The following is a 14,126-nucleotide window of genomic DNA, read 5'->3' on the forward strand; positions in this document are numbered from 1 at the left end:
TTAACTTTGAGTGTCAAGTATTTTGTCTCAGTAACAAGAAAAGTAACTAAGACAGGACAGATTCATCCTGCTCAGGGACTGGGTTCTCTGTTCACTGACAGGCTTCGTAAGGAGGCCACTGCATCCCAAGGGAGCCCCACCATTCTCCAAGAATGTGTCTTCACCAGGATGTCTGCATAGTTGGGCATGGCACAGTGATGTGAGTCGGGGACCCTGAGCTACTTTCTATATTGGCCACTTTTAGCCTTGTGAAGCTTGCCTATTTTGTCAATTACTTATAAAACAGAAATAAGATAATGTGTTTGAAACTATTCTGAAATTTATAAAGAGCCATCCATGGTGACACTCACATGTCATTCCCACATTCTAGAAGGCTGAGGCAGGAGGATCACAAGTTCATGCCAACCATGGGCAATGTAGCTAGACCTTATCTCAAAAAAAAATAAAAAGGGCTGGAGATGTAGCCCAATGGTAAAGCAAGTTACCTAGTATCTGTAGGACCCTGAGTTCAACCCCCAGTACTGCAAATAAATAAATCTAAAACTCTGTGGTGACTAATGAAATTTTAAAAAGTAAAACATCCTAGCTGAGCATGGTAGTATACATCTGTAATCCCAGCACTCAGAAGACTAGGATTGCCTCGAGTTCAAGCCAGCCTGTACTATGTAGAAAGACCCTGGCTAAAAAGCCTCAGATGTTTTAAAAATTAAAAAATGAATATCCTTTAAGGACTTGGAGTTGCCTATCTTTCCACGGCTAGTCTTCATAAACTTCCTTATCTGAGGAGGTCAACCACTGAACATGCATGTAGTCACGTCTTATCGACTCCATCAGTGTGACCTTGATTCATCCTTTAACTTTCAGTACAGTTGAAAATGGTCCAGTGAGAGGGTATAGAGGAAAAACTTTGTAAATTAAAATGTCAGGTAAGTACTTTATGCTGAAATTTATCATAAAAACCAGCAATCAGATAATTCTAGTAATTTTACTCCTTTACTATTGGTGATTGAATCTGTTTTTCTTTTGTTTGTTTTGTTTTGTTGAGAAAAATGTCATCACTGATCTGTGCTGGGGCCAGATCCCAGGACCTACCTGTATTGTGCCATGGGAGGCCAGGTTCCATGTGAGTAATCATCAGAGGGGGCAGTCCTGAAAAAGAAGGCATTTAGCCTCATGGTATGTTTGCCAACACCCAGCAGAAATCAGTACTGTGAATTGCTGTAGGTCAATATAAGAGGAGTCTAATTGTCTTCTAAAATCAGAGTCCTCTTTGTTTTGGTGAAGGGCTGTTCATGAGTGGATCCTAGGGTTTGTCAGTATCCAACTGACATTTGATGCCACTGTTGTTGCTGAATTTACTACCATAGAAAAGGTCCCACAGTAGTAGTGGGCAGTTGGTTTTCTCTCTATGCCAAAACATGAATTTTCAGCAGCGGGGGTGGGGTCATAAATAACACTGTGGCTCCCTCCCAAAGAACAGGGCACTAGGCCACACACAAAAAAAATCAGAAACATGAAAAAATAAGGCAACGACATGCCTCCCAAAACTCCCAACTCCTTGGGCCAGGGATTCAGCTCAATGGTTCCGCCTTGCAAGCGGAAGGACCCAAGTTCGATCCCCAGTACCAAAAAAAAAAAACAAAACTCCCAACTCCTCCAGAATTGGTACAGGGTGTAGTGAAGGACAGTAAATCATAAACTACATAGCAGATAGGTCTGAAAGGATACTAATGAAGGTAAAACAGTTCTACAAGGTGCTTAGAGAGTTTAAAGAAAATATAACTAATCACATAATTACTGTAGTGAAACAAATGATCCGTAAGTCTAGAAAAGACATTAATAAACAGCTAGTGGAGCTAAAGAAAGATGCAGAACATGAATGCTCAGTATAGAAAAGAATGGAATCCATAAGAAAGTTCCAAATAGAAATCCAAGAGATTAAAAACATGATGGAAAGTAGAGTAGCAGAAGCAACCAATGCATAGACATGTCAGAACTAGAGAACAGGGCTGTGGTCAATGATCAATTAATGAGAGATACCCTAAGAACATCAAGGGAACAGAAAAAAATGGATCCAACAGCTCCTAGATGACTCAAAGAGGACTAATCTATGAGTAACTGGAATTAAGGAAAAATCATTAGACAGCACAAAGGGCATAAAAAACTTCATACAAGTAATAAAAAACTTTCCAGACATGGAAAAGGAATTTAACATACAAATAAATGAAACAGATAGAACCCCAAATAACTATGATCAGAAAACACACACGTTCCACACTACATGATAATTAAAAAGCCAGAAGTATAATACAGAAACAGACTCTTAAAGGCTACTAGAGAAAAGCAGTGAATCACTGACAGAGGAGAAAACATATCAGAGTTATCATAACAGATTTCTCAACACAACCTTAAAGGCAAGGAGAGCCTGGAATGATATGTTTCTAGCTCTTAAAGAAAACAATTTACAACCCAGACTGTTATATCCTGCAAAATTATCTTTCAAAATTGATGGAGAAATAAGATACTACCGTGATAAAGAAAAACCTAAAGAAATTCATGACCACCAACCAACACTCCAAATAATTCTCAGGGATATTCTGGAAGGAGACAGTGAAGCTAACAATACCAGAAGTTTCAATGAAATGAATACATCAGGAAGGAACAATAATTAAATACAAGGGAAAGAAGGCAAACAAAGTTTGGGGATTTAGCTCAGTGGTGTCATGCCTGCCTCGTAAGCACAAGGCCCTAAGTTTGATCCCCGGTACTGCAAAAAAGAAAAGAAAAGAAAGAAAGCAAAACAACAATAGGAAATTAATACAATGACAGGAATAAGTCAGTATCTATCAATTATAACTATTAATGTAAATGAACAACTCACAAATCAAAAGACACAGATTAGAATGGATCAAGAAATAAAATCCAACAATATGTTGTATACAAGAAAAACATTTAACACAAAAAGAAATTTGTAGACTAAAAATTAAAGGATAGAAAATAATATTCCATGTAACAGGAACCTGAAAACAAACAGGAGTATCTATCCTACTTTCAGACAAAGTGAATTTCAAGCCAGAGCTGATCAAAAAAGAAATTCAGGAAGAAATAGGACAGTTCCTAGAATTAAATGATAATGCCAGTACAACATACCAGAATTATGGGACATAATGAAAGCAGTCCTACAGGAGAAATTTATAAGAATGAATGCCCACATCAGAAAAACAAAATGTGCCCCAGTAACCTAATGATACATCTCAAGATCTTAGAAAAACAAGAACAGTCAAAACCCAGAGCTTCTATAAGGAAGGAAATTACAAAGATCAAAGAAAAAATTAATGAAATGGTGACTAAAAAAACAAAGAATCAATGAATGGAAGAACTGATTCTTTGAAAGAATAAATAAAACAGACAAACCCTTAACCAATCTTGCCCAAAAAGGGCAAGATACAAATTAATGCAATTAGAAATGAAAAAGGTGAAATCACGACACTGCTGAAATTCAGAAAACTATTAGCAACTGCTTCACAAACATATATGCCAAACATTTGGAGAAGTCAGAAAAAATGGAGAGATTCTTAGATACACATGTATTGCCAAAACTGAACCAAGATTACTTAAAATTTTTGAACAATCCAATAACAGGCAATGAAATTGAAGCAGTAATAATAATAGAAAAAAAAAAAGCCTACCAACTAGGATGAGCCCAGGACCTGATGGATTCATGGCCAAATTCTATAGGAACTTCAGAGAAAATCTTACCACCAACACTCCTCAGACTTTTTAATGAAATTGAGAGGAAAAGAGTACTTCCAAATCAGTCTCAGAGCTAACATCCTGGTCCCCCAAACAGACAAAGAGCCAACCAAAAAAGAACTGTAGGCCAATTTCTCTAATGAACATAGATGCAAAAATCCTTAAGATACTGAAAACAGAATGCAACAAATCAAAAAGATCATATACTGGGAGGGGATTTAGCTCAGTGGTTCCACTGCCTGCCTCACAAGCGCAAGGACCTGAGTTCTATCCTTGGTACCAAAAAGAAAAGATCATATACTATGACCCAAGTAGGCTTCATCCCAGGGATGCAAGGATGGTTTAACACGTGCAATTTTTTTTTTTTTTTTTTGGTATTGGGGATCGAACTTGGGACCTTGCATTTGCAAGGCAGGTGCCGGAACCACTGAGCTAAATCCCCAGCTAACACATGCAAATCAGTAAATGTAATCCATCACATAAGCAGAAGCAAAGACAAAAATCACATGATCATCTCGATAGATACAGAAAAAGCCTTTGACAAAAATTGAAAAACCCTGAAGAAAATAGGTATAGAATGTCTGTACCTCAACATGATGAAAGTCATTTATGACCAGCCTACTGCCACCATCATATTAATGGGGAAAAGCTGAAAGCCATCCCACTAAAAGCAGGAACAAGACAAGGATGTCCATTATTACCACTCCTGTTCAACATTGTTCTCTAAACCCTAACCAGAGCAATCAGGCCAAATAAAGAAATAAAAGAGATACATATAGGAAAGGACAAAGTCTAAATATCATCATTTGCAAACAACATGATCCTTTACTTAGAAGACTCAACCCCATCGAAAGATTGCTAGAATTGGTAATCAAATTCAGCAGTGTAGTAGGATACAAAATAAGCACACAAAAATCAGTAGCATTCCTATACACTAACAATGAGCTCACTGAAAAAAGAAATTAAGAAAACAGTACCATTCACAATAGCTACAGAAAAAAATCCTAAAATTTATATGGAATCAGAAGAGACCCAGAATAGCAGAAGCATTCCTAGGTAACAAAAGCAAAACAGGTGATATAATACCAGACTTGAAGTAATACTATAAAGCTACAGTGATTAAAACAGCATGGTGGGCTGGGGATTTAGCTCAGTGGTTCCGCTGCCTGCCTCGAAATCTCAAGGTCCTGAGTTCGATCCCTGGTACCAAAAAACAGCATGGTACTGGCACTAAAACAGGTGTGAGGATCAATGGAACAGAATAAAAGGATTTGAAACAACCCTAGGCAAATGTAGCCACAGGTCAGCAAGCAACTGAGATGCACGCTATCAGGTGTGTGATGGTGGGAGACAGAGCTGTGAATAAAACTTGCCTACTGATGAGTTACACAACCAATGCATTTCCCAGAGAATATATCCCCAGTGTCTTTGACAACTATTCTGCTGATGTTATGGTAGATGGAAAAACCAGTGAATCTGGGCTTATGGGATACAGCTGGACAAGAAGATTATGACAGATTACGTCCCCTCTCCTATCTGCAAACAGATGTCTTCTTAATTTGCTCTTCCCTTGTGAGTCCTGCATCATCTGAAAATGTACTTACAAAGTGGTATCCAGAAGTGTGACACCATTGTCTTAACACGCCCATCATCCTATTGGGAACAAAACTTGATTTTAGGGATTATAAAGACACGATCGAGAAACTGAAGGAGACGAAGCTGACTCCCATCACCTATCTGTAGGGCTTGGCCATGGCTAAGGAGATTGGTGCTGTAAAATACCTGGAGTGGGACTGGGGATTTAGCTCAGTGGTTCTGGCGCCTGCCTTGCAAACAGATGGACCCGTGTTCAATCCCCGGTACCAAAAAATAAAATAAAATAAAAATAAAAAATACCTGGAGTGCTCAGCTCTCACCCAATGAGGTCTGAAGACAGTGTGTGATGAAGCTATCCAAGCAGTTCTCTGCCCACCTGCTGTCAAGAAGAGAAAGAGAAAATGCCTGCTGTTGTAAATGTCTGAGTCTTTTTAGTTCTTGGTCCTATCCTTTGGAACCTTTGTACGCTTTGCCAAAAAAGTGGTGGAGCCTTCTCACTCGGTGCCAAGTTTTTGTTACAGGTGAATTTTTCCATAAAACCATTTTGAACCAATCAGTAAATTTAAGGTTTTGTTTTAAATGTAAGAGTTCAAACTCACATCGTATTAAAATTTAGCCCTAAAATGGCAAGTCTTCTTAAAGCCTTATTTTTCAAAAGCCCCTATCCTTGCTCAGATTAAAAGTTGCCAAAATACCTTCCGAACTAAGTTGTGGTGTTGTGCTAAGAACACTAAGCACTAAACTGTTGAAAGACCTTGTAAGAAGACTGCAGCTTCTGAAATCAGGAGGTGCAGACACTATCCAAGTAGCTTTCAGATTGAGTGAAGCAGAACACCTCCTTAAGGACATGTTGCTATGTAACTCATCAGTAACTTCTCAGCCCATGTTCATTCCCTACCTCCGTACTGTATGTCATAATGGGATGGGTGTAACAGCTCACTCTTTGGATCAGTCTTTTTGATTTTATAGGTTTTTAAAAATCAGTTTTACTAGCTTTTGCTGAGACTTGGAACAGAACTCTCATTCCAGTGTTTGCCCTAATGAAGTATTCTGCTCCTAGTCCATGTGCTGGGTAGAGTGTGTGAAACGTGACGAGGTCAAAGGATGAAGACAGTTTTGACAAAACATGAACCAGAGATTAATTTACGCTACATTGTACACGGAATAACTCAACTGAATAAAAACTGTCACAGTTGAAAATTGTAAGGTTAATTTCTGTCAAGTGCAGTAGATGATGAAGAAAGGTTGGTATTATCTGTGTCTTGAGCTTTTTCTTTTTACTACACTTGCCATCCTTCCCAAAATTGAGCATTTAATTCATCTTTGAGCTGGTCATTCCCACAGCTGCTAACTTAGTAAGTGCTTTTTTTTTGGTACCGGGGATCAAACTTAGGACTTTGCACTTGCAAGGCAGGTACCAGAACCACTGAGCTAAATCCCCAGCCCCTAGTGCTTTTTTAATAGAACCCCTTCTTAATGACCAGTATGCCTATTTGTACTATAAAATCTTATAATGCATTAGAAGTTTTTTGTAGATTAGTAAAAGTCCATTCCTGTTTTCATGTTACTTTATTCAAAGCTAATTAAGTGCTTTCCTTAGTCTTCTAGTAACTAGGTGTAAAAATCATGCGTTGCTGCCTTACAAGTTTTAAAATAGTTTAGATATTCTTAAAACTATGAACCGTAACATCACTGTCTTGCCAGATTATCAACAGTTACGTGACTAACACTGATTTGACCGTCTTTACCTCACCCACACCGACACATGCTTCCTGTTGTGGCTTTGCCTAACGATGCTCCTTTAGGTCTGTGAGGTTCTGTAAACTGTGCTAGTGCTAACGATGGTCTGTACAACTTAACTCACTGGTGGGGACACAATGTCAGACCTCTCAACCACTAGAACAAAAATTTTTTAATTGGCAGTTGCAGAATTGTGGAGTATTTTTACATTGATCTTTTGCTAATGCAATTAGTAGTATGTTTTGCATGATGACTTAATAAATCCTTGAATCATAAAAACAAAACAAAAAATATATGAAGATGGCCGTCTTACCCAAGAAAGAATGCCTGTCATGAGAAAATCTAATAATAACAGATGCTGCCAAGGTTGTGGGGAAAAGGGGTCTCTACTATTTTGTTGGTGGGAATGTAAACTAGTACAACCACTATGGAAATCAGTGTAGAGATTCCTTAAAAAACATTTATTATTTTGAAACAGGGTCTCACTAAGTTGCTGAGTTGCCCAGGCTGGTATTATTATTTGTGATCTTCCTTCCTCAGCCTCAGAATGCTGGGATTACAGGTGTGCACCACCATGCCCAGCTATAATATATATATATAATATATATTACATATACATTATATATATATAGTTTTTTAATTGATACATAACAATTACACATTTTTATAATGCACACTATTGTCTGATGCTTTTTTATGGGTAGAAGTCACATGGTAATGCACCAGCTGTCTGGCAGAGTACCTGCTATATTGGTTTCTTTGAAATGTCATGATTCACTGAATCAGTAGTTACAGCACTGTATAGACATCGAATGAGGTCAAAACAGTTGAAACATAGAGTCCTCGGAGCATTTTCATGGTGGGGAGGGATTATTGAGACTGGTAAAGCACACTAGTGAATATTAACATTTGAGGGATGATGGCGAGCAGCATATGAGATTTTAAAAATTATTTTTGCAGGGCCAGGGATTTAGCTCAGTGGTTTCGCCGCCTGCTGCACCAGTGCAAGGAAAAGTTCAATCCCTGGTACCAAAAAAAAAAAAATTATTTTTGCCACTTCAGAATCTGTGAAAGTATTTCCGAAAAAATGTTCAAATGTGTAGTGCAAAAATTAATAGGAATAAAATTAAAAGGTGATTTAATAGACTAAAGTTTTATAGGTACCTTATAAAAGTTGTACCTTTATTGGGCCACAAAGGAAAAATGTAAATAAATTCCCAAAAGCACAAAATTTAGGCTGCATTCACAGGCTATAATGCATCAAAATTAACAAACAAACATGAAAATTTAAATTTAAAAATCAAAACTATTTAGATATTCCCCATCAACTCTCTTTTTTGTTGTTGTTTGTTGAGACAGGGTCTCACTATGTAGTTCAGGCAGACCTTGAACTCACTATGTAGCCCAGGCTGGCCTTCAACTCATGGCAGTCCTCCTGCCTTAGGGTCCCAAGTGCTGGGATTACACCCATGCCCCACCAAACCCAGCTCCCATCAACTCTCTTTAAAGAATAACTGAATGAAAGAAGTCTAAACTATATTTCTAATTTATTTAGAAAATAATGAATAGGGGCTGGAAATTAGTTCAGTGCCACCTGTGCCTGCCTCGCAACCACATGGCCCTGAGTTCGATACCCGGTACTGCCCCCCCCAAAAAAGAAAAGAATGAATAAAACCTATGGTGTATTGCCTAAACTATTAACAATGGAAAACCCACTGCCTAAAAAATATTAAGAATAACAATACTTAACCATACACTGTTCTAGGGATTAAGATTCAAAATAAGGAAATAGTAGGACCCAGGAAAAAGAAATTTGCCTCTGAGCTCCCACAATGGTTGGCCAGCGGAGGGTTGCTCATGGGGCAGAACCGGGTGCTGCATCTGAGAGGCGCTGTGTGTGTGTGTGTGTGTGTGTGTGTGTGGCAAGAAAGGTATGAGATTGACTTCTACCTGTAATCCCAGAACTTGGAAGGCTGAAGCAGGATTGCTGCCAGTTTGAGGCCAGCCTCGGCTACATAGAGTAAGCCCAGCCTACACTACAGAGTGAGACCCTATCTCAAAAAATTAAATTCAGTGTTTCTAGTACCACTGAAAGTGTATTCTTTTCTTTTTTTTTTTTTTTTTTTGGTACCGGGGATCAAACTCAGACCTTGCACTTTCGAGGCAGGTGGCGGAACCACTGAGCTAAATCCTTGGCCCAAATTATGACTTTTTTTTCTTGGTTCTGGGAATTGAACTCAGGTCCTTGAGCAGAACCACTGAGCTAAATCCCCTGCCCACTGAAAGTGTATTCTAATTGTTGCCTTTTTGCCTTTCTCTGACTCTACCTTTTTCTCTCTCATTTCTTTCTGTCCTCCCACACTCCTCTCTCTTCCAATCCTCTGAAGACTATATATTCGTTTTTATTAGTACATGTTTACAATACATAATGAATACATTTTTTGTGGAGAGGTGATTCAAGCACATAACACATCGTAATTTTTGATGTCCCCTTCCTCTCATCCCTCTCCCTTCCCTCCATCTCCTGGTCCCCTTCCCAGTTGTAAAAGATCTCTGTATCCTATCATCCATTCTCTACTTTGCTCCCTAATTTATTCTTTGGGTTTCTCATATAAGAGAAATCATATGATATTTAAGCTTGTATGTCTGATTTCACTTAGTATTGTGGATTTGAGTTATATTCATTTTCTCACAAATGACTCATTTATCTTTCTTTATGATAGATTAATACTCCATTGAATGTAAACACCACATTTTCTTTATCCACTCATCTCCTGATGGACATATAGGCTGCTTCTAATATTTAGTTATTATGAGTTGTGCTGCTATAAACATGGGTATGCATGTATCACTGTAACATGATGTCTTTACCTCTTTGGAGAAGATACCTAGAAGGAGAATAGCTGGGTCGAATGGAATTTCTATTTTTAGTTTTTTGAGCAATCTGTGTACTGATTTCCATAGTGGTTGTACTAGTTTATATTCCCACCAACAATGAAGGAGGGTTCTGCCACGCCCCCCACACCCCCCACCAGCCTCACCAGCATGTTATTTGATCTCTTGATGATAACCATCCTCTCTCAGGTAAGATGGAGTCTCTAGGTTGTTTTAACTTGCATTTCTCTAATGGCCAATGATGTTGAACATTTTTTTCATGTACTTATTGGCCATTTGCACTCACTCCTGAGAAGTGTCTGTTTGTTGCCCTTTTTTTTTTTCTTTGAGGGGGGTCTTTTATTTTGGAGGTCTAATTTTTTTTTTTTTTTAGTTTCTTATGCTTATATATTATGTTAATTCTCTGTCCATGGAATAGCTGGCAAAAATTTTTTTCCAATTTTGTAGGTTGTTTCTTCAGTTTTTTTCCCCATTCTGAGCATTGCACTCTGATTGATAAGGTGTATTTAGTGGTGCCTACTGCATGAATGAATCCAAGAGTTGTAAGGCCTTCTTAAGTTGTTACTAAGTAGATACTGAACCGAGACAGACAACTGGTACACTGCCAATTAACTTTGTATATAAAAAAGGGAACATAGGAACTGTAAGATATAGGGAGAATACAAAATAGCCACAGAGTACAGTTTAGACAAGTTCATAAGGTCAAATCAGTAGACAAGTTAGGTTAAATGAAATTGTAAGACAAATGGTTTGAGTAAGGGGAAAGCATATCTGACTCAGCTTTGGAAAGCATTTAGTATAGGTAAGACAGATATCAGTAGATGGAATTTACTTTTTTGTTTGTTTGATTTTACAGACTTTTGATAAAGGTTCACATCTGAAGCCTTGGTATCCATTCAGTGCCTGGGCCCAAAAAACCTTTGAGTCACCTTTGATCCTTTTTTTGGTAACAGGGATCGAACTTGGGACCTTGTGCTTTTGAGCTGGGTGACGGAACCACTGAGCCAAATCCCTGGCACCTTTGATCCTCTTCAGCCCCACAGCACTGAACGAATACCATCCCTGCTAGCTCTTGTCTGAGGGCAGGAGTTGCTTCTTAGAGGTTATTTTGAGGAAGGGAGATTAGCTAGGAATTGCAGTCATCCTGTAAAGATGTAGGGAGAGACACACTCAGAGGGCAGAGACGTGGAAGACATTTAGGGGACAGAAGTTGCCGCTTAAGAAAACAGGTTAGTTATTTACTAAGATTGGAGATAGCTCCATCTTTCCCCCAGTTACTCCACATGTTGGTATAAATCCTAGAACAGGAGCTGCCTGTACCCTGATTCCGTTTTGGTTTTTTGTTTGTTTCAGACAGACTATGTTGTCTAGGCTGGCCTTGAACTCAGGGTTCTTCTGCCTCCATTTGCAAGCTGGGATTACAGGTGTGTGCCACTGTGTCCTGTTCTTTTTAGTTTTGTTTTTCTCCTAGAACTAAAAATGTTTCTTACATCTTTTAAAGGATTATAAGGAGGGAGTCAGGAATATGAATTAGAGACCATACATGGCCCTCAAAACCTAAAATTTTTACTACCAGGTCCTTTACACACTGTAAAGTTCACCAACCTTTAGAGCAGCAGTGGCAACATGGGAGAACTTGTGAGAAATACCAGTTCTCAGGACCCAGCACAGACCTGCTGAAGCCAACCCAGCTTTGGGAGGCTCCTTTTACTATGCTCTCCAGACAACTCTTGAGGCACAGGAGGTGTGAGAGCCACTGCTCTCCAGAACCGTTCCATCCCAGTGCACCAGGATACCAAGTGATAAATGTTTACAACAGCATTGCACAAGAGAGATTATGTAAATTGTGATTAACACAGTGGGATATTCTAGATACTTGGAGGTAAGGACATGTTTGAAATTTGTAGTCACAGAGTAAGACTTGACCTCTGCCTGTTTCCTAATGTGTAACTCAAACATAAAAACTGCATAGTTTATCAGGTTATTGTGAGGCATAAATAATCGTAAGAATGCCTGGTACATGAGTTTTATATTTAAAAGGCACTCTGCCTGTAACATCGCTTTAAGGAAAACCATCTCGGGTTCATTTAATAAAACTGATGGTTTACAAAATTATTAAGCAATCTATAAAGTGTAGATTTTGGTAGCCCAAATGTTGGCCTTGTCTTTGTAAACCTGTTTTTACATCTTTAAAACCTGTTAAATCGCCCCAATAGGTCTATAAAGAAAACTGATGAAATGTGCCCACATCATGTTGGTACATACAGTTAATAAACCTGTTCACTTTTCTTCTCCACACAATCTTCCATTTATTTCACCATTTCTTCAACCCTTCATTCCAAAATTCTTATGCTATTTTGATACTCCCTGAAAACACTTCTAGGCCTAAAGGACAAAGTGGTATCTTTGCCAAATTGGCTTTTCTCACAAATCAAGGTCAGGAGCTGTTGTTGTCATAGGTGAGTCTTGGACATGGGACAAGGCTATATCCCTGGTATGCAGGGCGCTCAGTGTCTAGCTGGCCAGACGAGATACCTAGGGTTACACGAAGCATCACCAGTCCTCTGTCAGTGGAGCCGTGTCGTAGCTTTCCTGCAGCCCCAGGGCTTAGCTACGGCATCCCCAGGATACACAGTGCTGTGAGCGATTCGCGTGACCTGACCCTCCGTTCCCCAGAATGGATTACTAGCGAGCATAGGTGAGGGCCCGGCTGCCAAAGCGGGGCTGGGCACCTTCATACATCTCGCAGAGCCTTCACAGACCCCGTGCGTACTCACTGAGGCTCGGGAACGCCGCTGCGCAGAGGTGCGGCACCACGCGGGTGGGGCGGGAGCGGCCGCCCCTGTGACGTCAGATCAGCGCACCCGCCAGCTGCAGTCCGGTTGTGGTGCCCGGCTTTCCGGCGCGAGTATCCGCGAGCGCAGTGGTGCACTGCGCATGCTCCGCGCAGCGACGCGAGGAGGTTGGGTCCGGAGCTCAAAGGAGATACGTGATTGGCTGGCGTTGTGCTGGGGGGTTCCCTGGCCCTTTCGGCAGGGGTAAAACAATAAGAGGGGGCGGTGGCCAAGGGGGCGGGACGTCCGTGTTCCTGTTCGGTGGCCGCAGCGCCAGGCGCCTGCGAAGGGTTGTTGTGCGCGAAAGGACCTTACGGCTGTGCTGCTTCCGAGGCTTTCGGCTTGTTCAGAGGAAGAGGGCGAACGAAGAGAATCCGCGGCGGCTGGTCCTTGGCGACTCTCCCGCTGCGTCCCGCACGACGCACCCGCCGCGGTTGTTGGCTGGAGGTGTGTACGGGGGCGGAGGGGAGGCCGATGTGGTGGCCGGGAGGGGACATTTCGTGCGCGCCCGCAGCAACCGTCCGGCGCGCGAGCGCGGAGTCAGAGGGGCTGCGGCGGGAGACATTGTTCTCGCCGGCTGCGTACGCCAGGTGTGCGTGGAAAAGCCGAGCCTGTCCTCCAAGGTGAGGGGCGGGAGGCGGCGGGCGCGTGCGGGGCGAGTAAAGGGCTCAGGGCTCTGGTGGCCCCGGGGCGGAGGGGACGATCGGCCGGAGGAGCGCTCCGAGAAGGCTCTGTGAGGGTCAGGCTTTCCGGGTGCCGGCGCGTTTGCCGCGCGGCTTCCACGGGGACGCGGTCGCCGCCCCGCCCGTGGGGGAGGGGAGCGACGCAGATGCTAAAGTCGCTGCCTCCGGGCACCATTTCTGCGCCGGAAACCAGATCCGGCGTGGAGGCCACGGCGTCCCTGGACGGCGCTCAGGTCCCGGCGTCTTCCTATCTCATCCCCGGCGCAGCGATTCGAGTTAAACGTGTGCCTCCTTAACCTCTTAGGGTAGCGGGTCCCCTGTTGATCCAGGAATGAGGTTTAGGAGCTGTGAGGAATGGTTTCTCTTCCGCTGCTTTCTTGTAGGAGAGGAAAACGAAGAGGAACGTAACCTCACCTGGATTGTATGCATTTTGATAGTCGGATCTGATCGGATTTTCCGAGTTTTTAAAAGCAGATTTCTTAAAGTGGCCCTGTGCTACTTTGGGGCGAATGTAGATTTGCGCCTACCCTTTTCCACGTGGACCCCCTGCCACCGCCCCGGTGTACCTTTGCCCTATTAAAAAACAAAAATAAAACATGCGCACCTGAATTAGAATAGGAAAGTT

The 14,126-nt window shown here is 41.4% G+C and overlaps 1 protein-coding gene, 1 long non-coding RNA gene and 1 pseudogene across 11 annotated transcripts in view; 2 read left to right on the top strand and 1 right to left on the bottom strand.

Moving 5' to 3' along the window:
- Window positions 1-12,906, bottom strand: part of LOC106008819 (uncharacterized) — a 38,947-nt gene extending 26,041 nt beyond the window's left edge. For 4 of the 5 annotated variants that reach the window (XR_015440771.1, XR_002393128.2, XR_001183008.3 and 1 more), the window contains exons 1-4: window positions 12,762-12,906; window positions 5,650-5,728; window positions 5,358-5,406; window positions 1,093-1,149 (exon numbers count right to left, since the gene is read on the bottom strand). This is a non-coding gene — a long non-coding RNA (uncharacterized LOC106008819). The remainder of the gene's footprint in view (window positions 1-1,092; window positions 1,150-5,357; window positions 5,407-5,649; window positions 5,729-12,761) is intronic. The other variant, XR_015440772.1, reaches the window with a different exon arrangement.
- Window positions 1-14,126, top strand: part of G3bp2 (G3BP stress granule assembly factor 2) — a 71,719-nt gene that overhangs the window by 31,808 nt on the left and 25,785 nt on the right. Inside the window, exon 1 of one of the 6 annotated variants that reach the window (XM_004833893.4) lies at window positions 12,929-13,265. The exons of 2 other annotated variants lie outside the window; for them this stretch is intronic. The gene's annotated coding sequence lies outside the window, so the exon portion shown is untranslated. Of the gene's footprint in view, window positions 1-12,928; window positions 13,442-14,126 lie in introns of those variants that run through there. 3 more of the 6 variants (XM_004833895.4, XM_087185999.1, XM_087186000.1) reach the window with 3 other exon arrangements.
- LOC110348115 (ras-related C3 botulinum toxin substrate 1-like) lies at window positions 4,938-5,696 on the top strand (annotated as a pseudogene).

Source organism: Heterocephalus glaber, unplaced genomic scaffold (assembly GCF_053883595.1).
Source record: "Heterocephalus glaber isolate CG9 unplaced genomic scaffold, H.glaber_assembly_v1.0 deba00001504, whole genome shotgun sequence".
Taxonomy (NCBI): Eukaryota; Metazoa; Chordata; class Mammalia; order Rodentia; family Bathyergidae; genus Heterocephalus; species Heterocephalus glaber.